The sequence below is a fragment of the Pipistrellus kuhlii genome, unplaced genomic scaffold (genome assembly GCF_014108245.1).
Source record: "Pipistrellus kuhlii isolate mPipKuh1 unplaced genomic scaffold, mPipKuh1.p scaffold_m20_p_30, whole genome shotgun sequence".
NCBI lineage: Eukaryota > Metazoa > Chordata > Mammalia > Chiroptera > Vespertilionidae > Pipistrellus > Pipistrellus kuhlii.
Window position 1 is genome coordinate 2,301,662 of NW_023425530.1, and position 13,404 is coordinate 2,315,065.

Below are 13,404 nucleotides of genomic sequence, written 5' to 3' on the forward strand. Positions count from 1 at the left end.
AAGAGGCAGCTGATCGATGACTCTCTCTCATCGATGTTTCTGACTCTCTATCTCTCTCCCTTCCTCTCTGTAAATAAATCAATAAGAGGATATTCAGAAAAAAGTGCAGTTTGGCCTGGCTGGTTGCTCATTTGGTTAGAGCAGTGGTCGGCAAACCACAGCTCGCGAGCCACATGCGGCTCTTTGGCCCCATGAGTGTGGCTCTTCCACAAAATACCACCGTCTGGGCAAGTATGCTTTGAAGAATTGGCATTAGGAGAAGTTTAAGTTTAAAAAATTTGTCTCCCAATAGAAATTTCAATCGTTGTACTGTTGATATTTGGCTCTGTTGACTAATGAGTTTGCCAACTACTGGGTTAGAGCATCTTCCCAATACACCAAGCTTGTGGATTCAATTCCAGGTCAGGGCACATATAAGAAACAACAGTGGCCGAAGCCGGTTTGGCTCAGTAGAGCGTCGGTCTGTGGACTGAAGGGTCCCAGGTTCGATTCCAGTCGGGGGCATGTACCTTGGTTGCAGGCACATCCCCGGTAGTGGGTGTGCAGGGGGCAGCTGGTTGATGTTTCTCTCTCATCTATGTTTCTGGCTCTCTATCTCTCTCCCTTCCTCTCTGTAAAAAAATCAGTAAAAAAAATAAATAAATAAAATTAAAAAATAAAAAAATATATATATATATTATATATGTATTATATATAATATATATATTAAAAAAACAACAACAGTGAATACATGCACAAGTAAGTGAAAGAACAAAGTGATGTTTCTCTCTCCCTTCCTCTCTCTCTAAAATCTATAAAAACATATTTAAAAAAAATAGGACACATCCCTTAATTCGCATATGATGCTATTATCTCCCATTTTACAGATGAGTAGACTGAGGCATAGAGAGGATACATGGCTCCCCTGACAATACACAGTGAAAATCGCAGAGCCAAGATTTGAATCTCAGCCACTTGGCTTCAACACTCATGCTATTGTCCGCTGACTGACTGTGAAGCTTCTTACACAATCATGAGATTTCAGATGAAAATTCTTTAAAATGACTAAAAGCAAATTCCAGATGGATCACCCTTCCCAGAAAAGGGGGGGGGGGGGCGGTCTATAAACTACTCAAAGAAAACATGGGAATTAAAAATAATAATCCTAGTTTATTAAAACATGACATTAAACCCTGAAGTCTTTAATGAAAAGATTAATAACTGACTGCAAACAAATAAAAAACTCTCTCTCTCTCTCTCACACACACACACTAGACAGTCAATAGCCAAAGTTAGGAAAACTTTTCCAAGATTGATAGAGAAAAGGCTGATTTCCTTAAAATGCAAATAGCTTTGGCAATGGAAAAAAAAACAAAACAAAACATTGAAACCTGTAAAGAATTTTTGTGAGTTTATTTGAGCCAAACTGTCGACATATGCCAGGAAGCAGAATCTCAATGAATTGAGATAATGCTCTGGAGAATGTTAAATTACATCTGTATTTATACATTGCAATCAAAGGAGGGACATAGGTGGGTTACATAAAATCCATTGGTGATAGATTAAGGAGGTGGGATAAAGCAACTCTGGGAAGGGGGAAATTATATAAAAAGTAAAATGAGCCCTAGCCAGCTTGGCTCAGTGGATAGAGCATCGGCCTGCGGACTGAAGGGTCCCAGGTTCGATTCCAGTCAAGGGCACATGCCCAGGTTGCAGGCTCCATCCCCAGTAGGAGACGTGCAGGAGGCAGCTGATCAATGATTCCCTCTCATTGATGTTCCTCTCTCTCTCTCCCTTTCCCTTCCTCTCTAAAATCAATAAAAATACTTTTTTTTTTTTAACAAAAAAGAAATTCAGTGTCTTTTTAACACATGACAGGAAGTCGTTTTCATTCATGGTAAATTAGATATAAAGTAAAACTACTATAAAATACATGTGCCCGCAACCAAGGTACATGCCCCAACTGGAATCGAACCTGAGACCCTTCAGTCTGCAGGCCGACAATCTAGATATCCACTGAGCCAAAACCAGTCTCGGCATGAAATACCTTTTTTAAATGCAATCTGTTAGGTTGCTGAAGGTGAAAAAGTTTGATAATTCACCATATTGCTGGGGTTTTGGGGAAAGAGCCATTTCACATCTTAGGGTTGGAGTGTGAAACAGCATAATCTCTCTGATAATAGCTATTGAAATAATAAACTAGCTATATCCCTCTGGGAGTCTCCATGTGCCCAAGGACAATGCATATGCTGAGCAATTTACAGCAAATCATGAGGCTGGTTTAGGGAACAAAGGGGGAAACTGAGGCAGACGGGGAAGTTGTAGAACGGGGGTGTGCACTCTCTCCAGGGAAGATGAGCAGGCTGGCTCTACCTGCAGAACCAGGTCAGCACGGCCCCAGCCACCTCCCTTATCAGGCTAAGCTCCAGGCCTCACGTGTCATACCTGTTGATGTCTAGGACAGATCAGAGTGAGGCCCAGGAACATATGGAGGCCAAGCCGGCCACCCTGAGCCCTGTGAGTGTCGGGTGCCAGTTCCAATTAATTCTGACTCTCATTAAGCTGCTGGGGAAAGCCAGGTGGCTGTGCGCAGCAGGCCCTGGGCGTGGCCTGCTGGATTAGAGGAATCTTGTTTCCGCCCGGAAACACTACTATCTGTCAGGAGCAATTATGGAGGAGCCGGGAAGGCAGGGATAAGCTGGAGAATCCCTGCGTGTGGGACCTGGGAGGCTCAGCACCGTAGGATCACTGAAACTGCGGACTCCCGGCATCTTGGAAGGCCTGGCGTTCCAGACCCTCAGAATATTCACCCCTCCTCATGGACATTCTAGAATCCAGGGCTCAGGGTTCCCTACGAATCAACACACAGGTGACTTCTGGGTGTCTTAGGGGGCAAAGGAATGAGGGGGAAGGTTCTGAGGGAGTTCAGAGAATCAGAGGGAAGTGAGAACAGGTTGTAAAAATGGGCTAGAGCCAAAACCGGTTTGGCTCAGTGGTAGAGCGTTGGTCTGCGGACTGAAAGGTCCCATGTTCAATTCCGGTCAAGGGCATGTACCTTGGTTGCGGGCACATCCCCAGTAGGGGGTGTGCAAGAGGCAGCTGGTCTATGTTTCTCTCTCATCGACATTTCTAGCTCTCTATCTCTCTCCCTTTCTCTCTGTAAAAAATTAATAAAATATATATTTTTTAAAGTGGGTTTAATTGTTTAAAAAAAAAAAATGGGCTAGAACCGAAACCGGTTTGGCTCAGTGGTAAAGCGTCGGTTTGCGTACTGAAAGGTCTCAGGTTCGATTCTGGTCAGGGTCATGAATGTTGGTTGTGGGCACATCTCCGGTGGGGGGTGTGCAGGAGGTGGCTGGTCGGTGTTTCTCTCTCATCGACGTTTCTAGCTCTCTATCTATCTCCTTTCCTCTCTGTAAAAAATCAATAAAAATATATATATTTTTAAATGGGCTGGATATACATATAATACCTTAATTAAAAAAATGAAAGAAAAAAAATGGTCCAGAATGGCCAAAGCCGGTTTGGCTCAGTGGTAGAGCATCAGTCTGCGGACTGGAAGGTCCCAGGTTCGATTCCAGTCAAGGGCATGTACATTGGTTGCGGGCACATCCCTGGTAGGGGGTGTGCAGGAGGCAGCTGGCCGATGTTTCTCTCGCATCGATGTTTCTAGCTCTCTATCCCTCTCCCTTCCTCTCTGTAAAAAAATCAATTATATATATATATATATATATATATATATATATATATATATATATATATATATAATTTTTTTTAAAAAAGGGCCAAAATGCATGGATCCTCTGAAGAAGAAGGAATACGTGTGGGTGGGGCTGGTGTCCCCTGATACTGCAGGCAGGAAGGGAGGGTGAGGTCTGTGCCCGTTTGCCCCTACGGGTGACATAGCCACTGAATTTGGCCAAATTCTGGAGTCACAGATGTTTAGTCTCTTGTGACACAAAGAATTTTGTCCCCCGCCCCACCCCCCTGCATTGATTTTTAGAGTGAGAGCAAGGGAGGGGGAGGGGGAAAGAGAGAGAAAAACATCAATGTGAGAGAGACACATCGATTTGTTACTTCCCAAACATGTGTCCACCCAGATCAGGAATGAACCTGCAACCCAGGTAGGTGCCCTTGACCAAGAATGGAACCCACAACCCTTTGGTGCACGGGCTGACGCTCTAACCACTGAACCCACTGGCCAGGGCCAAAAGAGGTTTGTTATTGGACTTGTCCCCTCAAACTGCAAGCCCAGAGGCCCACACAATGTTTCTGTTGCATTTATTTATTTATTTTACATTTTATTGATTTCAGAGAGAAAGGAAGAGGGAGAGAGAGAGAGAGAAACATCAATGATGAGTGAGACTCATTGATTGGTTGCCCCCTGCACAGCCACCACTGGGGAATCAAACTTTTAACCCAGGCATGTGCCCTTGACCGGAATCGAACCCGGGAACCTTCAGTCTGCAGGTTCTCGCTCTAGCCACTGAGCCAAACCAGCTAGGGCTGTTTTTTTAAAGAATTGGTCAGTGAGTGTTTCCATATAAGAGGTTGGAGCTCTACTGGGCCCCCAGTCCAAGGGTCAGCCATGGGCCCTCTGAGGACGGGACACGAATTCCCTACAATCCCTGCCTGGTCCTATGCACGCCCTGAGCCCTGAAGGGCTGGCCTTCCCTGGTCCAGTAAGAGAACTGACTTGTATCCTCTTGATCAGGAAAGCGAGTCCCAAGGAAGCTGTTTGCCAATGTCTCTCCTTCCCCCACGAAGAGATGCTAAGAAGGTTATGGAAAAAGCAAATGGACATCCCTCCATGCTTTACAATGAGTTAATCCATTGGGTCCCCGTCACCAAGGCTATCAGGTCCATATTTTCTTTTTTAAAAAATATATTTTATTGATTTTTATAAATGTATTTTATTGATTTTTTTACAGAGAGGAAGGAAGAGGTATAGAGAGCTAGAAACATCAATGAGAAAGAAACATCAACCAGCTGCCCCCTGCACACACCCCACCGGGGATGTGCCCGCAACCAAGGTACATTCCCCTGACCGGAATCGAACCTGGGACCCCTCAGTCCGCAGACCCATGCTCTATCCACTGAGCCAAACTGGTTTTGGCTACTGATTTTCATTTTTATTTTTTTACAGAGAGGAAGGGAGAGGGATAGAGTTAGAAACATCAATGAGAGAGAAACATCGACCAGCTGCCACCTGCCTACCCCCCTACTCAGGATGTGCCCACAACCAAGGTACATGCCCTTGACTGGAATGGAGCCAGGGACCCTTCAATCCATAGGCTGCTGCACTACCCACTGAGACAAACAAGCGAGGGCTGAAGTCCGTACATTTTTTGTTCTCCTGTTTCTCAGAAGAGAAGACAGAGGCTTCCCAAAGCCACGCAGGAAGGTGAAGCAGGCAGAAATGGAACATAGCAGACGTGAGTCAGCAGGAGAGCTCAGGGGCCTCTGCCGGACGGGCGCAGCACCAAAAGGAAAATGTGGTGTGGAAAGGGCGGCTTTGAGAAGGGCATGGGGAGGAGTTTGGATTTCCTTCTAAGGGCAATGGGGAGCCATGGGAGGGTTTGAAACAAGGGAGTGGCCTCATCTAATTTATGTTAGAAAGGTCCCTGGCAATGTGGAATCTATTTTAGAAGATGGACACATTAATCCTGAGCTAAGAGAGGCCTTGTCTCAGGTCAGAGTGCTCTCTTCATAGCTACTACTTCTTAGGTCTATGTGTCCCACTCCAAAGAAATTTCATAAGAAATTCATTGCTAGGATACCTGGTAAATGAGGGTTCATGGTGGTCCTTGTTGGTAAATTATGTTATTCCTAGCTCTATTAAAAACAAAGGCTAGCTGAAACCGTTTGGCTCAGTGGATAGAGCATTGGCCTGCGGACTGAAAGGTCCCAGGTTTGATTCCAGTCAGGGGCATGTACCTTGGTTACAGGTATATCCCCAGGAGGAGGTATGCAAGAGGCAGCTGATAGATGTTTCTCTCTCACTGATGTTTCTAACTCTATCCCTCTCTTTTCCTCTCTGTAAAAAAAAAAAAAAAAAAAAAAAAAAAAAAAAAAAAATCAATAAAATATATTTAAAAAACACACGCACAAAAAAACAAACCACAAGGCTATTTGTTGCCAACATGTTCAAAAGTAGCATCCTTCATATATAAAGAGTCATTAGAGATAAATAAAAACAGAGAGATATGCAAAAGACATGATGTCACTTTGAACGCATAAAAGACATAGCCCTAGCTGGCTTGGCTTGGTGGATTGAGCATTCACCTTTGGACTAGGATTGATTCCAGTCAAGGGCACATACCTTGGTTACAAGCTCGATCCCTGGCCCTTGTCCAGGCCCATGGGGGATGCAAACAATCCATGTGTCTCTCTCACATCAATGATTCTCTGTCTCTCCCCCTCCCTTCCACTCTCTCTAAATATCAATATTCAGGTGAGGATCAACATTTAAAAAAATTAAAAATAAAAGACAGCCCTAGCCAGTTTGGCTCAGTGGATAAAGCATCCACCTGCAGACTGAAGGGTCCCAGGTTCAATTCTGGTTAAGGGCACATGCCCAGGTTGCAGGCTCCAGCCCTAGTAGGTGGAATGCAGGAGGCAGCTGATCAATGATTCTCTCTCTTTTTTTTTTTTTTTAAATATATTTTATTGATTTTGTACAGAGAGGAAGGGAGAGAGATAGAGAGTTAGAAACATCGATGAGAGAGAGTCATTGATCAGCTGCCTCTTGCACACACCCCACCGGGGATATGCCTGCAACCAAGGTACATGCCCTTGACCGGAATCGAACCCGGGACCTTTCAGTCCCCAAGCCGATGCTCTATCCATTGAGCCAAACCGGTTTCGGCTCAATGATTCTCTTGTCATGGATGTTTCTATCTCTCTATTCCTCTTCCTCCCTCTCTGAAATAAATAAAAATTATATATTAAAAAATAATAATGAAAAATAGGGAAGGCGGCCGACTTCTCATAAAAAGAGAGAAGGCAAAAAAAAACCCAGAGGAGAATCCAAGATGGCTGCTCGGGTAGGCACCTAGACGCAGCCACACGCAACAATTTCAATAAAATACAACTAAAATATAAAATGGACATTACCCAGAACTACAGGAAAGTCGACTGACTAGAAATTCTACAACAAGAAGCAAGGAGATAACCAGAAGGAAGAGCGGAGGAGCTGTAAAAGCCCAAGGTACCGAGACACAGGGTGCGCTGAGAGGTCGGAGCCGGAGAGGAGGGCGGCTGAGTGCCTGGCTGGCGTTCACTCCGGGAAGGAGATAAACGCTCCGACTGTGCTGGGCCCCAGCTCCAACCACTCTGAACCCCAGTCCTAGGCCAGACCCCGGGGACCCAGGCTCACACAGGGGGAGCTGGGTTGTAAGGCGGAACCCGGGGGAGCGGCGAAAGGTGGTCCCGGAGGCACGCACATTGCGCGCAGAGAAGGGACGGTCGGCTGTGCCGCGGGATTGCCCTGACGGGAAGGAGACAGGGGCTCCAGACTGCTCTGAACGCCACCTCCAACTCCACTTCCAACTGAACTGAACCCCAGTTTCCGGCCCATTGGGGGAGAGACTAGACTGTTTGGCAGCAGGCGAAAATCGAGGGCACCTTTCTCTCAGAGGCGCCGGCAGCGAGCACTGAAGGACCCGCATAGGGCGGGGCTGACAGAAGCCAAAGCTGCAGGCTCCACCCTGAAACCCCGCCCCATCAGGAAAGCTGCCTGCGAAAATGCCTAAACCAAATAGATCACAAACGAAAGAAATGGAGGACAAAAAGCGACTGGATATAGAGTTCAAAACCACACTTATAAGGTTTTTCAAGAGTTTCCTAGAAAAGGCCGATAAAATAAATGAGACCTATGAGGATATGAAAAGGGATCAACAAGAAATAAAGAATACATTGTCTGAAATAAAAAATATTATACAGAGTCCTAAAAACAGAATAGAAGATCGCAAGAATCAAATCAAAGATTTGGAACATAAAGAGCCAGAAGACACTCCTCTGCAGAAGCTAGAAGGCAAGAGAATTCAGAAAATTGAAGATGATGTAAGAAACCTCTGGGACAACTTCAAACGATCCAACATCAGAATTATGGGAGTCCCAGAAGATGAGAAAGAGCAAGATATCGAAAACATACTGAAAGAAATAGTGACAGAAAACTTCCCCCACCTGGTGAAAGAATTGGACTTACAAGTCCAGGAAGCACACAGAACTCCAAATAAAAGTAATCCAAAGGGGACCACACCAAGACAAATCATAATTAAGATTCCAAGAGCAAAAGACAAAGAGAGAATATTAAAAGCAGCAAGAGCTAAGCAGGTAGTTACCTATAAAGGAGCACCTATACGATTGTCAGCTGATTTCTCAGCCAAAACCATGCAGGCCAGACGGGGATGGCAAGAAATATTCAAGGTGATGAATAGCAAGAACCTACAGCCAAAAATAATCTACCCAGCAAAGCTATCACTCAGAATCGAAGGCCAGATAAAGAGCTTCAGTAATAAAAAAAAAAGCTAAAGGAGTTCATCACCACCAAACCAGAATTATATGAATTGCTGAAGGGGGTTCTTTCAGAAGAGAAAGTAAATAAAGATAAAAATTATGAACAACAAATATGTAACTATCAACAAGTGAATCTAAAAACCAAGGAAATTAAAAAAAAAATCTGATGAACAATAGTAACTGTTGAATATAATAGAATCAGAGGTATGGAAGGGGAATGAACGATGATTCTTGGGGAAAAGGAAAGAGGGGGATGTGGGAAGAGACTGAACATAAACTGTGCACCTATGGATGAGGACAATGGGGGGTGGGGAAAGGGCAGAGGGTGGGGTGGGAAGGCGGAGGGGAAGGAACATTTGTAATAATATGAACAATAAAAATTTATTTAAAATAATAATAATAATAATAATGAAAAATAAAAATCAATGGAAAAATATCTTCAGGCGAGGATTTAAAATAATAAATAAATAAATAAATAAATAAAGAGTGGCTGTGCCATTTAAAAAATTAAAAAGTGGTATATTATTTTTTAAAAATAATAAAAATAAAAGACATAGGTGGGAAATCATAAAATAAAGACTCACATGAAAAAGTGTTTAATCACCCTAGGATTCTCTAATATTCAACAATGATACTAAGTTCTGTGAGGGTGCAAATCAAAGAACACATCTGTTACTGGCGTAAGTTAGTACCATCTTTCATGAAGGTAAAATGGCAAAGTGTACTGAAAGCCTTTGTTGGATAATAACTAATTATAATGACTCACCTTTGCCCAGTGACAAATCAATTTCATTTATTGTGTTTTGTTTCCACGAGAGCAGAAACTGCCTGAAGGCAGGGATTTTTGTCTGTTTTGTTCACTGCTGAGTCCCTGATGCCTGGAATAGCATCTCATCTACTCATTTCCCTGTGCACTGACTGAGAGAACTGGTGAGCTGGACCAAAAGGGAAGTTTTGTGCAGGCCTTGGAGCTTCTGCCTTCTTAGGTCTTTAAGACAATCCTCACACCCTGAGCAGTGAGGGGAGGGCTCCCAGGGTCTCCCATTGACCTGTGGGTGAATGGATGTGCTTGCAGTTATAAGTGATTTCTGATGCTTACTGACTCCTTGGGCTGTGCCAGGCAGTTTAAAGAGCTTTACAAAACTCAACTCAATCACTTAACAGCAAAGCCATGATTTGGTCTAATATCAGGTCCATTTTACAGACGAGGAAACTGAGTCCACAGCATTAAAGTAGCCCTCTGGCTAGGGCCTGGCACATGGTAGGTGCTGAGGTTTAGTAGAACCTAAATTTTGCTCCGCCAGTTTCATGAACATCTGTTTATGTCTCCTGTCACCTTTCCTTGGGGGTCCCATGACAGACTCTGGGCGCCACCAGTAAGTGCTCCATAAATGTTTCAGTTCTCTAATTCTTTTTTAAAATATATTTTATTGATTTTTTTTTTTTTTTTACAGAGAGGAAGGGAGAGGGATAGAGAGTTAGAAACATCAACATCGATGAGAACCATCGATCAGCTGCCTCTTGTACACCCCCTACTGGGGATGTGCCTGAAACCAAGGTACATGCCCTTGACCAGAATCAAACCTGGGACCCTTGAGTCCGCAGGCCAATGCAGGAGGCAGGTGATCAATGTTTCTCTCTCACTGATGTTTCTAACTCTCTATCCCTCTCTCTTCCTCTCTGTAAAAACAAAAAAACAAAGAAAAACAAAAACAAAACAATAAAAACACAAAACACACACACACACACACACACACACACTCAGACCAACGCAGACACAGCTCCAAACAAACATAGATATACATGGGAGACATGCACACACACCCCTCTGCCCCCAGGGCTTTGGCCTGGGGTGGCCAGGTTAGGTGGGATTCCCCTGTGCCAGCCTCCACCTCCATCCCTCCTCCTTGGGGCCCAGGGCCTCCTGCTAAGGAGGAGCTAGGCAGGGATGGCTGCATGGCCTTTGGACGCCACCTGGTGGGTACAAGGGACAGGGGGCATGACAGCTCCGGCTTAACATCCCTGCGGGTCTCGGGGTTCCCCTGTGTTCATCTGTGATTGCTTATGTCTCTGTTTGTTTCTGTGTCTATTTCTCTGTGTCTCAGCCTCTTCTCTCTTCCTTTTCTTTCCGTCTCTCTCTCTCCAGCCCTGTCTCGTCTTCTGTGGCTCTCCATCTCTTTTTCTTTCTCCCCTCACACCTCTTCCCCACTGCCAGAGCCCAAAGTCTCTTCAATAACTGAGCCAGTTACCTGCAATCACTCCTCCCTGTGTACCCCTCTTCTTAGCCACATCCCCTGTGCCCTGTCCCCCAATGATATCATCCTGGCACTTCCTGCCACCATAGGCGGTCACTGTGACTCAGCTGGGGTGGGGTGTGATGACCAACCTCATCAGCTTTGCCTGCCTCCTATGTTCTGATCTTTGCGGAGGGGACCTCATACCTGGAGGAGCACGTGGTCCCCCTGCTTTATCCTTGTCCAGCCTCTGTTTGGACAAGGGCAGAGCAGAGGACAGAGGGTGCGGCTAATAAGGGGTACACACGGAGGGATGATTGGGGTGCCTGGTTCCGTTACTGAAGAGGCCCATAGGCCATGTTGGCTTACCCCTTCCCCAGGGCTGGCTACTGCTGGCTCCCTGAAGGTGGCAATTGCTGGTAGCAAGGGAAGCGGGTGTGGGGAGTGAGAGTTGGGCACCCAAGCAAGGAAGGTCCAAGAGAGGGGAAGGAACAGTCACCCTTGAACCTTACTAAGAGAGCAGGGATCTCTTCTCAATGCCCCGCCCACCACATCACCTGCTAGCTGACACCTGAACCCTGACCACCCAGACTTTGGAGGCCACTCCGCCTGACCCCACGTCTCCCCTGCACCTGCCTGCTCTGAGGTGCTGCACCCTTTCCTTTCTGGGCTACTGCACATTCTGTTCCCTCTCCCAGAATGCCCTTCCAGTCACCTCCTCCAGGAGCCTCTTAATCTCTTCTTTTCCTTATTCCATCCCGTCCTTGAAATCATCCACTGAGCTCCGGAAGCAGGTCTGTCTTGGTTATGGTCATGGCTGCGTCCCTGGCAGAGCCCAGCACACAGGAAATGCCTAGGAAGTGTTTGCTAAATGAATGAGTAAAAAAGGCTCCTAGGTACACTCTTTTTAAAAATATATATATATTTTATTGATTTTTTTTACAGAGAGGAAGAGAGAGGGATGGAGACTTAGAAACATCAACCAGCTGCCTCCTGCACACCCCCCACCAGGGATGTGCCCGCAACCAAGGTACATGCCCTTGACAGGAATCAAACTGGAGACCTTTCAGTCCACAGGCCGACACTCTATCCACTGAGCCAAACCTGTTTCGGCTCCTAGGTACACTCTTGAGCCCAGATCTTTGATCTTGCCTTGCTGGGGGTGGGAGGGGGCTTGGCCAAGTGGGCTTCTTCCCTCTCTGTGTCCTGTTTTTCCAGGGACAGGGGCTGAAGGGACATTTTCTCAGCTGCTTGTGAAATCTACCCTGCTGGGTCTCATTTCAGCTGAGTCTGTAAACATTTGGTCCGTCGTGGCCGGCAGCAACTATGCAGAAGCTTCAGTGCCTTTTATGAGCCTCCCTTTTATGAGGTTTCTGTGGCTGGGTATGTGGGGCGCCCTGGCAGTTTCTCAGCAGGTTGGCATGAGGTAGGTAAGACTGAAGAACTGGAAGAAGCGGCGAGAGGCTCCCAGCACTTAACCCTGCAGCATGCAGCATTCAAGAGGCCAAACCTGGGGCCTCTTGGTTTTAAAAATTAATGCAGCCCTAACTGGTTTGGCTCAGTGGATAGAGCATCGGCCTGCGGACTGAAGGGTCTCAGGTTCGATTCTGGTCAAGGGCATGTAACTTGGTTGGGGGCATATCCCCAGTAGGGGGTGTGCAGGAGGCAGCTGATCAATGTTTCTCTCTCATTGATGTTTCTAACCCTCCCTCTCCCTTCCTCTCTGTAAAAAATCAATGAAAATATTTTAAAATAAATTATTAATGCAATATTATAGATTACAGCTGCCATGATGGACATGGATTCCGAATGGACCCCTTCCCCATATAGGGATGAGGTGCAGGCAGACAGGTGGGTTGATTCTAAGCAGTCTGGTTCTTGAGCCTGGCTTCCCAGTTTATATCCCAGTGGTTCTCACTCCTGATACCTAACAGGTCCCCACCTTTAAAATTATTTTAAACTAGTAGCCCTGCACACGAATCTGTGGGGCAGTAGCTCTCTGCAGAGCCTGGCTGCTCCATGCCCACTGCCCAGAGGCTCTCTGTGGCCCAGAGGCCTATCAGTGACCAGGCACAGAAAGCTTGCCTTTTCGCCGGGGCAACAAAGCAAGCATTCTACCAGGCCACTCACGCTGCCTGCCCTCAGTGGCCACCCCTCCCACCCCTGTGACTGGGGGACTCCAGCAGGGCTGAGAGGACTGGGTGTTGCCATCTCATGGCTATGGGTGCTGCCATCTTTGTGATGGAGTGATGGTTAATTTGCATATTATCATTTTATTAGATAGGATTGTGATTAAATAGATACAAAATGTAACTATTTTAAAAAATGTATATATTTTTATGTTTTACAGAGAGGAAGGGAGAGGGATAAAGAGTTAGAAACATTGATGGGAGAAAATCATCAACCAGCTGCCTCCTCCACATCGGCTACTGGGAATGTGCCTGCAACTAAGGTACATGTCCTTGACCAGGATCAAACCTGGCACTTTTCAATCCACAGGCTAATGCTCTATCCACTGGGCCAACCGGTTTCAGCTGTCTTGTTGACTTTTAAGGACTCTATAAAATGTTGCAATTGTTTCTTACCCAGTCGGTCATTTGACTTAACTTGTTTGTGGTATTTTGATCATTAAAGTTTTAATTGTTAATTTAGGCAGTGTTGTCAACCTATT